The sequence below is a fragment of the Tamandua tetradactyla genome, chromosome 24, assembly GCF_023851605.1.
Source record: "Tamandua tetradactyla isolate mTamTet1 chromosome 24, mTamTet1.pri, whole genome shotgun sequence".
Lineage (NCBI taxonomy): Eukaryota > Metazoa > Chordata > Mammalia > Pilosa > Myrmecophagidae > Tamandua > Tamandua tetradactyla.
The window spans coordinates 37,369,468-37,384,213 of NC_135350.1; the positions used below are offsets into that span (position 1 = coordinate 37,369,468).

At 38.0% G+C, this 14,746-nt stretch overlaps 1 protein-coding gene and 1 long non-coding RNA gene across 2 annotated transcripts in view; one reads left to right on the forward strand and one right to left on the reverse strand.

The window, feature by feature from the left end:
• Positions 1-14,746, forward strand: part of GPRIN3 (GPRIN family member 3) — a 65,865-nt gene that overhangs the window by 37,046 nt on the left and 14,073 nt on the right. The gene's annotated exons all lie outside the window — the stretch shown is intronic.
• The window catches only part of LOC143668250 (uncharacterized), a 23,121-nt gene continuing 8,375 nt past the window's right edge, over positions 1-14,746 (reverse strand). The window contains exons 2-3 of the long non-coding RNA XR_013168360.1: positions 13,963-14,188; positions 1-372 (exon numbers count right to left, since the gene is read on the reverse strand). This is a non-coding gene — a long non-coding RNA (uncharacterized LOC143668250). The remainder of the gene's footprint in view (positions 373-13,962; positions 14,189-14,746) is intronic.

Below are 14,746 nucleotides of genomic sequence, written 5' to 3' on the forward strand. Positions count from 1 at the left end.
TCTTCTAATCCAGCCCTGTTACCTGTGCTTGAATCATTTTTAGCAACCTTCCAACATTCTTCTTATCACTCTGGTTTGAAATGTTGGGATCATCCTTGATTCTTTCCCTTGACTTGCCTCCTACATGCCACCAGTCATTAAATATGGCTAATGCCACCTCTGCCAAAGGTTTCATATTCCTTTTCTCTGTATATTCATAATACTAACAACATTAATGGATTCCTCCTTACCTCTGTGTGGTCACAGCCTCTTATGTGATCTCCCCATGTATGGATTCTTCCTGGATAGTCAGTACATCCTTAAATCTGTTTCCTTAGTAAACTTCCTCATTATTTCATTGGCCTGTTTGAAAACCTCTAGTGGCTTCCTACTCTGTACAAAAAAGAAGCCCAAATTAGTTAACAAAGCTATTAAGGCTTTCTAGTCTCACACAATTTAACATCTCAACTTTGTCTTCCAGTTGCCACTTTTACATAACTGCATACAAATTTCTGTTGTTTTACAACTAGCATCCAATCTGATAAGTCAGGCACAGCCAGGGAGGTGCTAGCTGCATTAATGTTTTCAGTGACCCCTGCTTATGATAGGTTTAAACTTTCAGGACAATCCACCATTCCCTGAATAAATGGTTTATTCTCCTCATGTCTGCACCTTTCCTTCTGTGGGTTCCTTTGAAATCCTTCCTCCTGTACAGTTGAAATCTGACCTGTCCTTCAAGGTCCAGCTGAAATGCATGTAGCACTTGTAAGCATTAAATACTGGAAGAGGAGAGAATACTTCCTAAAATCAAAAGTAAAGACAAACAACGGTGACACCTATATGCCTTAGACTAGAAGTCAGAAACTGACTCGGGCTCAGATAGGAAATAATGTCAAGGACCAGTGAGGAACTGTGATAAGCAGCTTCTAGAAAAAGCATTTTAATGCTCTTGGACTAGAGCCATGACATACCTTCGGTGCCAGGGTGATTGTAAACCATTTAGAGCTGGCCACACACTTATCAAACAACAGCATATAAGACTGCCACAGCTGGGCAGGTTTAACCTCAGATTTCTTCCCAGATTTCTGATGGGGTTTAATTACATACTGGAGACTTGTGTGTGAAACTGATCTAGATAAAGTAAAGAGCTGGTGAAATATCTGAAAATGGAGAGTGCATTGAGATAAAACAAGTTCTAAATGTGAAACTTCCTAGGGGAATACCCATCCCATTTTTGCACCATGGATATCAGCAATGGGAAACTCAAAGATTTAGTAGGGATCAAAAAATGGGAATCTCTGCGCTACTGGCTTAGGTCTGATAGTAATCTTGTTTCTCCTTTCCTATTCTTCTTTCCAATTTTTTTGCTACATTTTACACAGTTGAAATACGACTATGTTTAGAGGGGATTTAAAAACCAAAGAGTAAAGTTTTGTGTTTTTTTAATTCTACCAAATCACCGTATTATATATCAATCCACTAATATTTAAATATATTTCCTTCGAATATTTTTCTCTACATATATATTTTCTCTACATATTATACTCAACATGCATTTCTTGCAGCCTATGGCGTCACAACTAATATGATTTTTCAAAAATTAGTGAAAATGCGAAATTATAAAAATTACACCTATATTCCTAAGATTTTTCTTTCAACTTAAAACATCCATCAATCTTTTCATATAGGGCAGATGTTTCCTTTGAGAATGGATCCACTGATTGGAATTTATTCACTTTCTTGCATAAACTTATAATGCAACCTCCATATTTTTCTGCTTCAGTTTCATTACGGAGAAGCAATATCAGTGAAGAATAAGAATTTTAAGTGTTTATAATCCTTTTCCGTGCTTTTACCACTGTCTCACTCACTGTTAATTCAGTAGTAATTTTTTTTTTAAATGACCCACCTTTGTCAAGTCTTTCCAAAGCCTTCAACTTAGTTTCAGAGAAAAAAAATTTTTTTCACCCTCATGTTTCATCCTTTTCTGAAATATAATTGCAGTCAAATTGTGATGACAAGAACAAGAAGAACAGGGATGAACAAGTTTAGGAGCAGTCACCACCGACTCTTGGCCTCTACCAGAAAGGGCTCTACCACCTACAAATTTTCCACTCGTCATGCACCTTATTAGTAAGTCTTAAATTGGGAATGGAAAGTTAGTCAGTTAGATGCAGTATATAACCCTGAAATGAACTTCTTTGTTCATAAACTCTTACCAGTTATTCTTTCTTTCTTTTTTGCATGGGCAGGCACTGGGAATCGAACCCGGGTCTCCGGCATGACAGGCGAAAACTCTGCCTGCTGAGTCATCGTGGCTCATCCCCCACTTATTTTATCTATTCTCTTAGGCTCTATTCCCAGAAATAAAGTTGCTGGTTCAAAGAATATAGTATATTTGTAAATTTCTTGATCTCTTGATCAATTTGTGCTTCCATAAGTAGGACTGAGAATGCCTTTCTTAACCTAGCCAGCCACCACTGAACTTTTTTTTTAGTATATGCTAATTAAATAAGCAAAAATATGTTGTTTTATGATTGTGGCTTTATATAATGTAGTAGTTCTCAACTCTGCATATCACATCACCCAGGAAGTTCTTAAAAACATTTATATCTTATAAATTTAGCTATAAAGTAATTACATTGCTGCAAAAGAAGTAATGAAGAGCAGCATATTGATTTATTATCTTGCTTTATAATCTGATATAAACTACTGTTAAATATGTTATGTCTATGTCTACCCTATCAAAAAATAATGGGAGAGAAGCGAAGGAGGTAAGGAAGGAAGGAAAGGAGGGAGAAAGTGGGGAGAAGGAATGGTATTGGAAATTAAACCTTTTTTTTTTATTATTAATTAACGGAAAAAAAAATTAACCCAACATTTAGAAATCATACCATTCTACATATGCAATCAGTAATTCTAATGATTAGTCTGCATAAAGTCATAGTAATCTGGAATTTTAGTGCTAACATATGTCCCTAACCACTATTACTTTGATTAATTTATCACAAACATTTTAATGTTCCACAAAATATGTTAGGAGCAAATATAGTTCTAAGTTTTCCCACAGTTGGAAAGTCAGGTTGAAAAGGATATTGTTTAATTTTCAGTAATGTTTGATGCATATATTTGTATATTACATTTTTTCCTATATCTAGGGATGGAATTAGAAATTGTCCATCTCATAGCAGATAACTTTAGAGGAATAGAATTTATTATCTAAATCAACTAGCTGAAAAAGAACACATATATACTATATTCCTTTATATTAACACCCTATCTTTTTAAGGGAAAATTGAAGCGAGTTTAAGAATACTTAATCATGACAGTATAACTCAGTATTTTAAACTCTCATATCCCCCAAAATATCCAGGACATATGGTTACCTCACCTACATATGTCCTCAAAGTAAAACCTATCTTCAAATGCAATCAGTAAAACACTATATGAAAAATCCTACAAACGGTGGTGTGCCGCAAGGGCAAAGCTAAAATGAAAAAAAAGCCACATTCATTAATTCAACATGTTTGCTGAGAGCTTATTTTGAGCCAAGCACTGTTGTAGGCATGCGGGGGTACATCGGTGAGCAAAGCAAGACAAAAATTTTGCCCAGTGGGAACTTTCATTCCAACAGGGAAAGACAGTCAATACACAATACTTACAATAAATGGGAAAATGTTTTGATTTTATAAGGTGATTAGTTTTATGGGGGAAGAAAAAAAAAAGAATAAGTAAGCAGGGTAGGAGTTCAGAAGTGCCAGAGAGTGGGAGTGGAAAGACTCATAATTTAACAATAGTCTGGTCAATGGGGACCTGACCAAGAGGGTGATACAGAAGCCAAGTCCTAAAGAAGGGCTCTGTGATCCCTCCACCTTATTTCTCTGCCCTTCTCCACTATCCTCTCCTCACTCACTCAGCCCCAGCCACCATACTCTTATCATAAACTTTTATCCAGTTATTCTTTCTTTTTTTTTATCATGGGCAGGCACCAGCAATCAAACCCGGGCCTCCGGCATGGCAAGCGAGAACTCTGCCACCATCGTGGCCCGCCCCTTACCAGTTATTTTATGTATTCTCTTAGCTTCAAGGAAAAGACCTCCTTGTTCTTTCCCACAAGCTCCCCCAATAGAGTCTTTGCACTCTCTGCGCCCTCTGTCTGCAACTCTCCTCCCCACGCACGCAAGGAAAAAGAGGAGGCAAAATGTACAGTGTCTTGAGGTCCGGGTTAAAAAATTGCTGTGGGGCATGAGAGATGAAGTTATTAGGAAAAAAGTCTTGGGAATTTTCTTTGAAAATGCATTTTAAATTTACCGCCATGCTATCTATTTTTCTTTATTTTTTATTTTTTTTATTTTTTGTGTAACATATAAACAAAACAAAGAAATAAAAAAAGCAATAGTTTTCAAAGCACTTTTCAACAGGTAGTAACAGGACAGATTGCAGAGTTGTCATAGGCTACCAAGCGATCCTCTCAGATTTTTCCTTCTAGCTGCCCCAGAATATTTTAAATATTTTTTTATCATCACAATTGACTTTTTTTTCCTTCTTTTTTTTTTGTTGTGTGTGAAAAATAACATATATACAAAAAAAAACCCAATAAATTTCAAAGCACAGCACCACAATTAGTTGTAAAACATATTTCAGACTTTAAGATGGGTTACAATTCCACAATTTTAGGTTTTTACTTCTAGCAGTTCTAAATACTAGAGATTAAAAGAGATATCAATTTAATGATTCAGCACTCATTTTCATTTAAATCTATCTTCACTGTATAACCCCACCATCTTTTGATCTTTCCATCCCTCTCTTTACAGGTATTTGGGCTATGATTAGTCTAAATTTTTCATGTTGGAAGGGTCTGTCACTAATATGAGGTGGGGAGATGAAACTATCTGATGTTCTGGAGAGGTTGGGCTAGGTTTCAAGACTTATCTGGATCAAGGAGCCATCTGGAGGTTGTAGGTTTCTGGAAAGTTATCTCTAGTGCATGGAACCCTTGTGGAATCTTGTATATTACCATAGGTGCTCTTTAGGATTGGCTGGAATGGTCCTGGTTGGGGGTTGGCAGGTTACAATAGGTAGCAAAGTCTAACTGAAGCTTGCATAACAGCAACATCCCGAGTAGCCTCTGGACTCTATTTGAACTCTCTCTGCCACTGATACTTTATTAATTATAGTTCTTTTCCCTCTTTTGGTCAGGATGGAATTGTTGATTCCATGGTGTCAGGTCTGGATTCATCCCTGGGAGTCCTCTCCCACATTGCCAGGGAGACTTCCCTTGCTATCTCTTTTGTCTACATGCATCGTGAATTCATTTTCATCTCACCTTTGGTGTACTTGGACACGTTAGTGGTTCAGAATTTGTACTTTGGAATCAGACTTAACTGATTTTGAAATTCAACTCTGTCTCATACTAAGTTGCAACTTTAGAGAGCTAGATTTCTCTGAGCCTCAGTTTCTTCATCCATAAAAAAAAATGAAGGCAATAATCATTCTTTGAAGTTTGTTGTAGGATAAGTAAACAATATACAGCATCTGGCAAATGGTAATGAGAGGAATCACCAATCTTTAATGGGAAATGGATCAGATAGCAAAGGACATTTTTAAACTGTACTAATAGGTATACATCGTATTTTATGGTAGTGGGGAACCATTAAAATATTTTGCAGAGAGAAGTGACATATTTGTATGTGTGTTTTAGAAGTACAATGTTAGCATCAAGTGGGGGATAAATTTTGGAAATTGATGAAAGGAGAGTAATTAGGATGCTATTGCACTATTTCTGAGATGTGATAAATCCAATTAAGTCTGGTAAGGACAGAAGTAGATTTGATCGTTGGCAATTAAAATATGTTTTCTAAACTTTATATCTTCACATTTATCCAATTTCCAAAATACAGATAGAGAAATAAAAAGAAATGAATGATTCTTCATCATTTTCATTGATGTTTTGACCTGACTCATGGAGTTTGGCTTTAGGTCATCCTTGAATTTTTGTTTGAGGGATGTATGATTTGAGGACCAACTACTAAAGCTACCAGGAATAGGAAAGGGGTAGGGGTGGGGTGGGGGAGAGAAATCATCTGATAAACAGGAGTCAGAGAGTCTGGGAAAAATAACTTAAGTAAACTTTATTTTGTGGCCTAACAGACATCACTTTAAAAAGCATTTCTCAGCTGTTGACTTTGAAAAATAGCTGCATTGCCTAGCTTGGAGCTTGTAGATAACCAAGATTGATAAGGAAATTGTCGTTTCCTTTAACTAGTTGCATGGCGAGGCTGACATCCTTCCATAGCAAAGAGCAGATGGAAAGTGTGTGGAAAGATAGACCAGCCCAAATCCGTTATCATGGATAGAAAAGCTGCAGGATGCATGTGCAAATTTGCTCACGAGGAGCACCAGCTTCTAATTTTTTTTTGAATTTTTTAAATTTTATTCATACAGTTTAAAATGCAAAAAGTCCAAAAGGATACAGAGTGAAAAGTATGTCATCCATCCTATTCCCCAGGCACCCCATCCCCTTGTCTGAAAGCAATTTCTTATTTATCCTTGCAGAGATATTTTGTGTATACATAAGAAAAATGTATACAACATTTTTCCTTCTTTAATACAAATGGTAGTATACATAAACACACTGTTCTGCATCATCATGTTTTGCTGTTGCTTTTATTGGTCTTTGTTGATGTTGTTCTTGTTTACTGCACAGTGGATTTTCAGAATTGTTCCATGTCAGTGCAAAAAGAGCTTCCTCGTTAATTATGGCTGCTTCATATACCATTTTACGGATGTGCCATAATTTTTGTAACTAACTCCTTAATAATAGATATTGAAATTGCTTCTAATCTTTTGCTATTTCATATCATGTTGCAAGAACAACCTTGCAAATATATCAACGAGTACGTATAGATTTACCCATAAGGTTGGTGTACGTAAAGTGGAATTGCTGAGTCTAAAAGTTTATGATCTTGTATTTTTGCCATATACTGTCAAATTGTTCTCTATAGAGTTTGTACTAATTTGCATTCTCACTGATAAAGTATGAGTAGCTGTTCTAGTTTGCTAGCTGCCAGAATGTGGAAATGGAATGGCTTTTAAAAGGGGATATTTACTAAGTTGCGAGTTAACAGTTCTAAGACCAAAAATGTCCAAATTAAGGCAAGGCTATGGAAATGCCCAATCTAAGGCATCTGAGAAAGATACGTTGGTTCAAGAAGGCCGATGAAGTTCAGGGTTTCTCTCTCAGCTGGAAAGGCACATGGAGAAGATGGCGACATCTGCTAGTTTTCTCTCCAGGCTTCTTGTTTCATGAAGCTCCCCCAGGGGCATTTTCCTTCTTCATCTCCAAAGGTCTCTGGCTGTGTGGACTCTCGTGGTTCTTGTGGCTCTGCTGCTTCTGGTGGCTCTCTCCAAAATGCTTCCTCTTTTAAAGGATTCCAGTAAACTAATCAAGACCGACCTGGAATGGGTGGAGTCACATCTCCATCTAATCAAAGGTTAATTCTCACAATTAGGCAAGTTGCATCTCCGTGGAAATAATCCAATAAGTCCCAAGGACAGTGTAGGGTAGGGATTATAAGAAACAGCTGCTTCCACAAGATGGCTCAGAATTAAAACATGGCCTTTCTAGGGTACATAATCCTTTCAAGACCAGCACAAGAGCTCTATCTTTGACTTGAGAGAAGAAAACTGTATCAGGTTATAGCCAGTAGGAGTAAGCTCAAAGATTTTACTGTGGATGAGTAGCCTTTTATATCAGCTCACAGGTTTGTTTGTTTTTTTAATGTGTAAATGCACAGAAATTGCAATTGGCAATTTCAGAAGCCATAGGAAATATTTGCTGTTGGTTAACGGGCCCTTTCCTAACATGCCTGTCCTTCCAGCAGATATCCACATTTACTCCCTCACCTCACCGAGGCCTTCCCAGACCACCGTTTTTAAAAATGGAAATGTACCCCCCCACACACACACACAAATATCATCCTCACACCTACAAGCACACCCAAAATGGCACACTTTCTCCCCTTTTTCTACTTTGTTTCCACTGCACTTACCCTTTCCTAATATATTATATAATGCACTTGTCTGTCTTTCCCTGTTGGAATGTAAACTCTTCAAGGGCAGGGCATTTTGCCTGTTTTTTTCACCACTCTTTCCCCAGTGCCCAGAAAAAACAATTGGCACATAAGTAGTCTGAAAAAGATTTGTTGAGTGAAAGAATGGTTCTTTAATTCTGCTTTTGTTCCCAGCTTCCAAAGTCCAGAAATTAAGTTTTATCAGTTTCATCAAACTCTTATAAATTTGGTTCAACTGGGATGGACTGATTTAATCAACTCAACTCCCTCTCAGACTGTCTGCTAATTGTCAGTGGGGACTGTGTCTTATATTACCTCTGGAGGGCATCTTGATGCTAGCTTTATTCAAGAAGCTATCCTTTCTTGGGTATTTGCTTTGACATACTTGGAATTAAAGGGAAGAGACGTTTCATTGAAATTAAACATCCTATAATACACATCCTATAATCCCCCAACCAAAAACTATTATCCAGTTATCCAATTCAAAATATCAGTAGTGCCGAGGTTGAGAAATCCTGTCCAGATAAATGTTTGCTTCCGCTTGACCATCATAAATTCATCTTACAAAGTTTAAGATAATCAGCTCTCTCTAACCTAAGTACTGTACTGTATAATACCAGGACTATGCTATAGTTCTATGGTGCATTTTTTACACTTATATTGAAATTAATGATTTGCAGGATGTGAGCTCCTAAGGACACAAATGTATCTTATTTATATTTATATCCTGAGTATCTGGCAAGAAGGCATTCAGTTTATTAAATGAATGAATGGATGTTAGTACTTCCTAATGGTCTCAGTGTGACTTAAGGGATTATTTTCTTTTTAATCAAAGAACATTTTTTATTTACCTTTATGTGCTTCACCTGTCTCAATTTAAAATGTCCATTTTTCTTTTGACTAACACAGGCCTTTTTTTCTAGCCTACACAATTATACTGGGAAATGTCAATTAAATAAGTGACATCGGCCTTTCCACTGATATGAACTTGTATAAAGTTTTGTTTATTACTACATTAGGCACCCACTGTCTTGCTCATTTATAGCTTCTGATTGGTTTGTTTACTCAAGTGCACTGAAATTTCCTTAATGGGCAAAAATCAAAACTTTTGAGGTTTTGTGTGCCTCATAAGTCCTAACAGTATTTTACAGACTAAGGCAGGAGAGTGACAAGTTGACTCTCTCTCTCTCTTTCTCTTCCCCACCCTCACCCCCTCCCACCCCCTCTCCTCTCTCTCTCTCTCTCTCTCTCTCTCTCTCTCTCTCTCTCTCTCTCTCTCTCTCTCTCTCTCTCTCGTCTCTTATCACAGCTTACAGAGCAAACCCAAAGACGATCTTGACCCCAGCAGAGAAACAGTTCATTCTCAAGAGCAGAGCACAGAGCACCCTGAATTCTCCCAGGCACCCAGCTCCTCCTTACACACTGCAAAGTGGCTGGCACAGTGGAAGGGGCAGAGCACGGGACCCCAAGAATTCTGTCTGCTTCATAGCTTTGCCAGTTCCTGGGTATGTTTGTGTTCTCTAGGAGCAGAAGAGCCCTACTTGACAGCTCTCTGCACAACTCTTTTTCCAAATCTCTCTTTTCCGTCACCGCAAATACTGTCAGCAGAAGCTTTCCCATCGTTCAACATAGGTAAAGTTACGCCCAAGCATAGGAACCAGAGGAGAGAATCCTCACCAGTTTCTGAATGAACAAAAAGCAAAAATCAGTAATAAGCTTTCAGCCTGCTTCCAGGTAGCAGGGGTCTCTGGCTTAGGTCCCCACCTCTGCACTTGTGAACTGCCTTCACCCGAAGGAAAGCAGGTAGAGTGAGACCCCAGCATGGCGGGTGTGGTGGGGCGTGTTGGCAGCTGGGGACAGAAGTAGCAGGATCAGCGAGGTCAGGGAGGAACAAAGCAGGGACAAGTAAAGTTGTTTCTAAGGCTGAACGGCGCCTGTTACTGATGCTAAATATATCCTGCAGAAAATCTGGGTGCCAGGCAGCTTCCATCACATCTAGAACAGGATTTTAAAATGCAAATGCCAAAAATATGTAAATGCAGAACTGCTTAGTTTACCTCTATTAACTTGTTTAACCACCATTTTGCCCTGAGATCCTTTTGCATCCTCTTTGCAATTAAAATAAGCTCATGATTGAAGTTGTTCAAATCTGAGTGCAAAGGAAGAGGAAAATATTGAGATTTCAGTATCTGTCAAGCAAACTTAGGAGAGGAGAAAAACCAACTTCAACAGAGAAGGTAAAAATGACCAAACTTCATTTTAAGCATGTCCTTCCCAGAAGAGATTTTTAAAAATTGTTTTAGACATTTTTAAACAGGAACTTTAGCATTTAGCCTTGATTTATCTTCACAGGTGGGGAAACTGAGCTATTAAACGGCTAATTTCTCAAGGTTACCAGAACCAGAGGGTTCAGTTTTGCCAGGAGAACCCAAAGGTCCACATCTCCACATAATCTTGTAAAAAGAATAGAGCTCATTATTGCGTTAATTTTTAAGTTCACTTAAAGTTGCTTTTGCTATGACAGTTTTTAGGCTAGCAGATGGAGAGTCCTAAGGGAAATTTATTTAAATGTAGGACTATTTAATATGGACCCTATATATTACAGAATTCCTGCCCTCTTAGGCAAATGATGCCAAAACAATAACAATTTTCAAAAACAATAACTCCGTTATCTTCCAAGCACCATACTAAAGTGTTCAACTTGTTTCATTTATATTCTATAACAAGTCTTTGAGGGAGGTACAGTCCATTCTGTGACATTTGTCTGATGCCTCAGAAAAAAGGATGTCAGCGTGCAGTCTATGGAAAGATTTCCAGACGTGAATGCCTGTAATTATCTGTGAACATGTATATGTGCATAAGCACTCTTGTGTATCTAGAGAAAGAAAGCATTGTCTTCATCAGCTTCTCCTAGGGGTCCATTACCCTTAGATGTCCAAATTTAGATTTATTATTATGAAAAGCAGGAATTTCTGTATTGCTTAGTTTACCTCGATTAACTTGGAGTGGTTAAAACCATAAAAAATATGGTTTTAGAGCTGAGGGTTCCTATACCACTATGCTTTTGCTTCCTAGTTGTTTAATGAGGTTTCTTGCCCAGGGCCTTGAGCTGGCTGTCACACACACACACAGAAATGTTGCTGCCTCTCCCCTGTGTTAAATTATGGTCACAACATGGATTCTGGAGTGAGATGGTGTGAATATAGATCTCATCTCTTACCAGTTACTGACTGTGTGACTTTGCCTCAGTTTCCAGATCCACAGAGTGGAAGCAATAATAGAACCATCCTCATAGAGTTTTGCTGAGGATTAAATATTAGCATACAGGATAGAGTCTGGAATATAGAAAGCCATAGATCTGTGCTGACTGCATTATAGGATTCCAATCTGTTGTGAATTTAGAAGCCATCTGTTCCAATTGTATTTGATACAGAGGGAGGATCTTTGGGATCCCCACGCTTCTTAAAATCCTTTTTTTTTTTAACCTCATTTTTGTCCAGTCCTTCTTACTATCTGTGAAATTAGATAACAGGGAATGCCTTCATTTTACTCACCCAGTGTTGAACAGCAGAAGACCTGGATATGGAGAATGGATGCAGCTTGTTTTTCACAAGCTATTATTAATTTAACCATTAGAATTGAAAGTCCACATGAAACCAGTAGTGGCGCTGAGCAAAACAGCTTTCTTTTAAGCCATTCTGGTTTGCTTTAGACGCAATTTGGGGGGAAGAACCAATTTTTCAGCTAATATCATTGAAAAGTACGTTTCAGGCAGCCAGTAGTGCCAGGGTTTTTGTTTTGAAGAAGGAACTACTTTTCCCATATGTGGTGTTCTTTGGAATTGAATCACCTTTTCTTAAAACTGTGTACTGGCAGCATCTGCTGGGCTCAGATTACAAATGATCTAAACGAAGATTCCCAATTAAAGGGAGCAAGTAAAATGAGATCAAATATAATGTCAGATGACATTTTTTCCCCTTTATCCTTTTTTGGGGGATGAATAGTCTCTTCCATCTTACCTACCATTCACTAAGGGTATCCTTTTCGGGGGGATGAATAGTCTCTTCCATCAATACCTACCATTCACTTACCTACCACCTACCTCCCTTTGAAGATGAAAACTTGCTGTCAGATGGCTGGGCAGAGGTGTTCATTTAAGGTCCCTATAACACTTTCCTAGTATAACTAAAGAGTCCTGATGACATTCTGGAGCCTTGTTCTAGCAGTGCAGCAGCTCTGAAGTGGGCAAAGGTAATTGCTACCCACAGGATTATCGAAATGACCTGCATTACATCAGCATCCTGCTGCTCTGTGGGCCACAAGCCTCCCTCCATTCTTTCAGTTCAAGGCAGTTTGTTTCTGCCAGAGCAGCACTGGAGGCCGTCACCAAGGGCTATGATTCCCTGCTGCCTGTCTTATTAAGCGTGGGTGTCTGTTATGAAAATAGGCAGCATGGCATAGTAGTGGAACCCACTATTTTCAGAATGAACAGTGGTGGTGTCAGCTTTCAACAAGCCGGGCTTTTCTTAAGGTGACCAGTCATCAATGTCACTGTAGTTGCTGTAGGCTGCCCCTGGGTTGCAAACAACTTGTCTAAAGAAGGCCCCCTTTCCTCTGGAGAATATATATAATATATAAAATACATTTAACTTTAATTGTGATTTTATATATATAAAATTTTAATTCTTCCTTTCTTTCCTTTTTATTTTTGGAGTGGAAGATAATAAGGAAGCAGCATAGAAAAAGCCCAGGCATTAATGTCCGTTAGAATTAATTTAAATCTCAACTGCCTTGAGTGGTTTACTTGATTAGCCTCTGGGCTTCAGTCCCCTTCCCTGTAGAGTATGGATGAGGTTTACCCTGCAGGTTTGCAGCATTGCTGAAACTAGACTTCAAACTTTTGCCCGTGATTCTAAGGACAGAAGTGCCAAAAGAACTTGCTCTCCGAATACAGTTCTCATCAAACTTAAGACAAAACTCACTTAGAGATACCAATAGCTTCTGTGTGATATAGGTCTAACTCAAAAAAAATTCATAATGCTGCAGAGAGTCTTATAAGAAAATTCATAGTTGCTGGTGCAAATCAAAACTTAAATATTGAATTTTTTTAAAAGGCTAACATCTATATAGTGCTTAATATGTGCAAGACACTATTTGTTCTGAATGTGAAATCTACTCTGCACAACACACCATGTGGAAATGCTATTATTAATATCCTCAATTTATAGACTAAACTGGGGCACTGAGAGTTTAAGTTACTCATCAAAGCACACAAAGCTGTAGCTAGATAATGGAACTGATATTTGAATGATCTTTACCTTTGATCCTACACGCAATGCCAAACTGCTCAGAGGACTAAAAATTGGGGGTGGGGGAAGGAGTCTGCTCTGTCAGCGTGCTTAGAGCAAGGCTCTCCAACTGAGCTGCCCACAGGAAAGAACCCAGCTAAATATTATACACGAATGAAGTCAGGCAGGTGGGGAATGGGCCTTTTGGACAGTACATGCCCAAAACGCATGGGCAGCTGTTCTCAGGCCACCAAGTGTTGCCCTCTGGAATTGCGAACCCAGTGCTGTTAGTTATTCTGGGTTTTTAAAGAGAAGGGAAAAATGTGGATTTTTTTGAAAGGTCATCTCAATTAAAATGAGAAGGGAAGGGAAGAGAGAAAAGAATATAAAGGAAAGGAAAACCATGCCAGAGGGACGCATAAACACGCAAACTCACCCCTGTAGAAAGAATTCATTCAGCCTGTGGGCTAGCTGTTTGCAAACTCATTTTTAAAAGTTATTAAATCTTAGCATATGGACTCTGGTTGATGTTAAAATGTATATATACACCTCATTCTCAATTACCAGGAAATAATATTTAAATGTCTTATTTGTTTAACCTTTTAGAAACTGTAGATTTATACCTTTTGGTAGGTGCAATTGCTTCAGAGCTTGGTAAGTCTTTCCAGAGCTCAGGAAGACGCTGTGACAATTACATTAGTAGATATGGCTGAAACTTGTACTGACTTCTTATCTACTAATAAATCTAGAGCTTTCAAAATACAGGTGTTAGGTAGGTCCTCCATTCTTTTATAAAGTCATGGCATCATGGCATCTTCTTGATTCTAGGATGTGTTGCTAATTTAACCTCTGTTAACAAAGCAAACAAATTAAAACACTCTTTCAGAGTTAAACTAATGCAGTCAGCTCTCTGTGGAAAAATGTAAATAAACTTCTGAAAGTTTTATGAAGTCGCTCATCTTTTTCTCAGCCTTTCCATGTTGCATTGCTGGACTTGGAGCTCTTCATATTTTACAATACTCTTTACCAAACCAGGTTTCTTGTCTCTGGCCACTTAACATAGATGTTCTCTACTTGTGATTTTATGAGACCTTCTAGCATTTTGTAGCAGGTGTCTAGGATTCAGGGTTAAATTGTCTAAACCTCTTAATACAGATACATTAAATTTAAGAAACTAGATTAGAAAAAAAACACATTTTCTTACATCTGATGAAAACAGTGTTTTAAGCTGTATTTTCATTAATATTTCATCCCATAGGTTAAAATTTTCTATTATTTTGAAGTTTAGCTCAACATTTATAATTACCATTTTGGAGGAAAACAAGATCAACTAAGTTTTTCAGACCCTGCACTGTGTTCTGTGAAGTAAACAGAGAAGAATCGATAAATTTATCCCCTCCCCCCTGT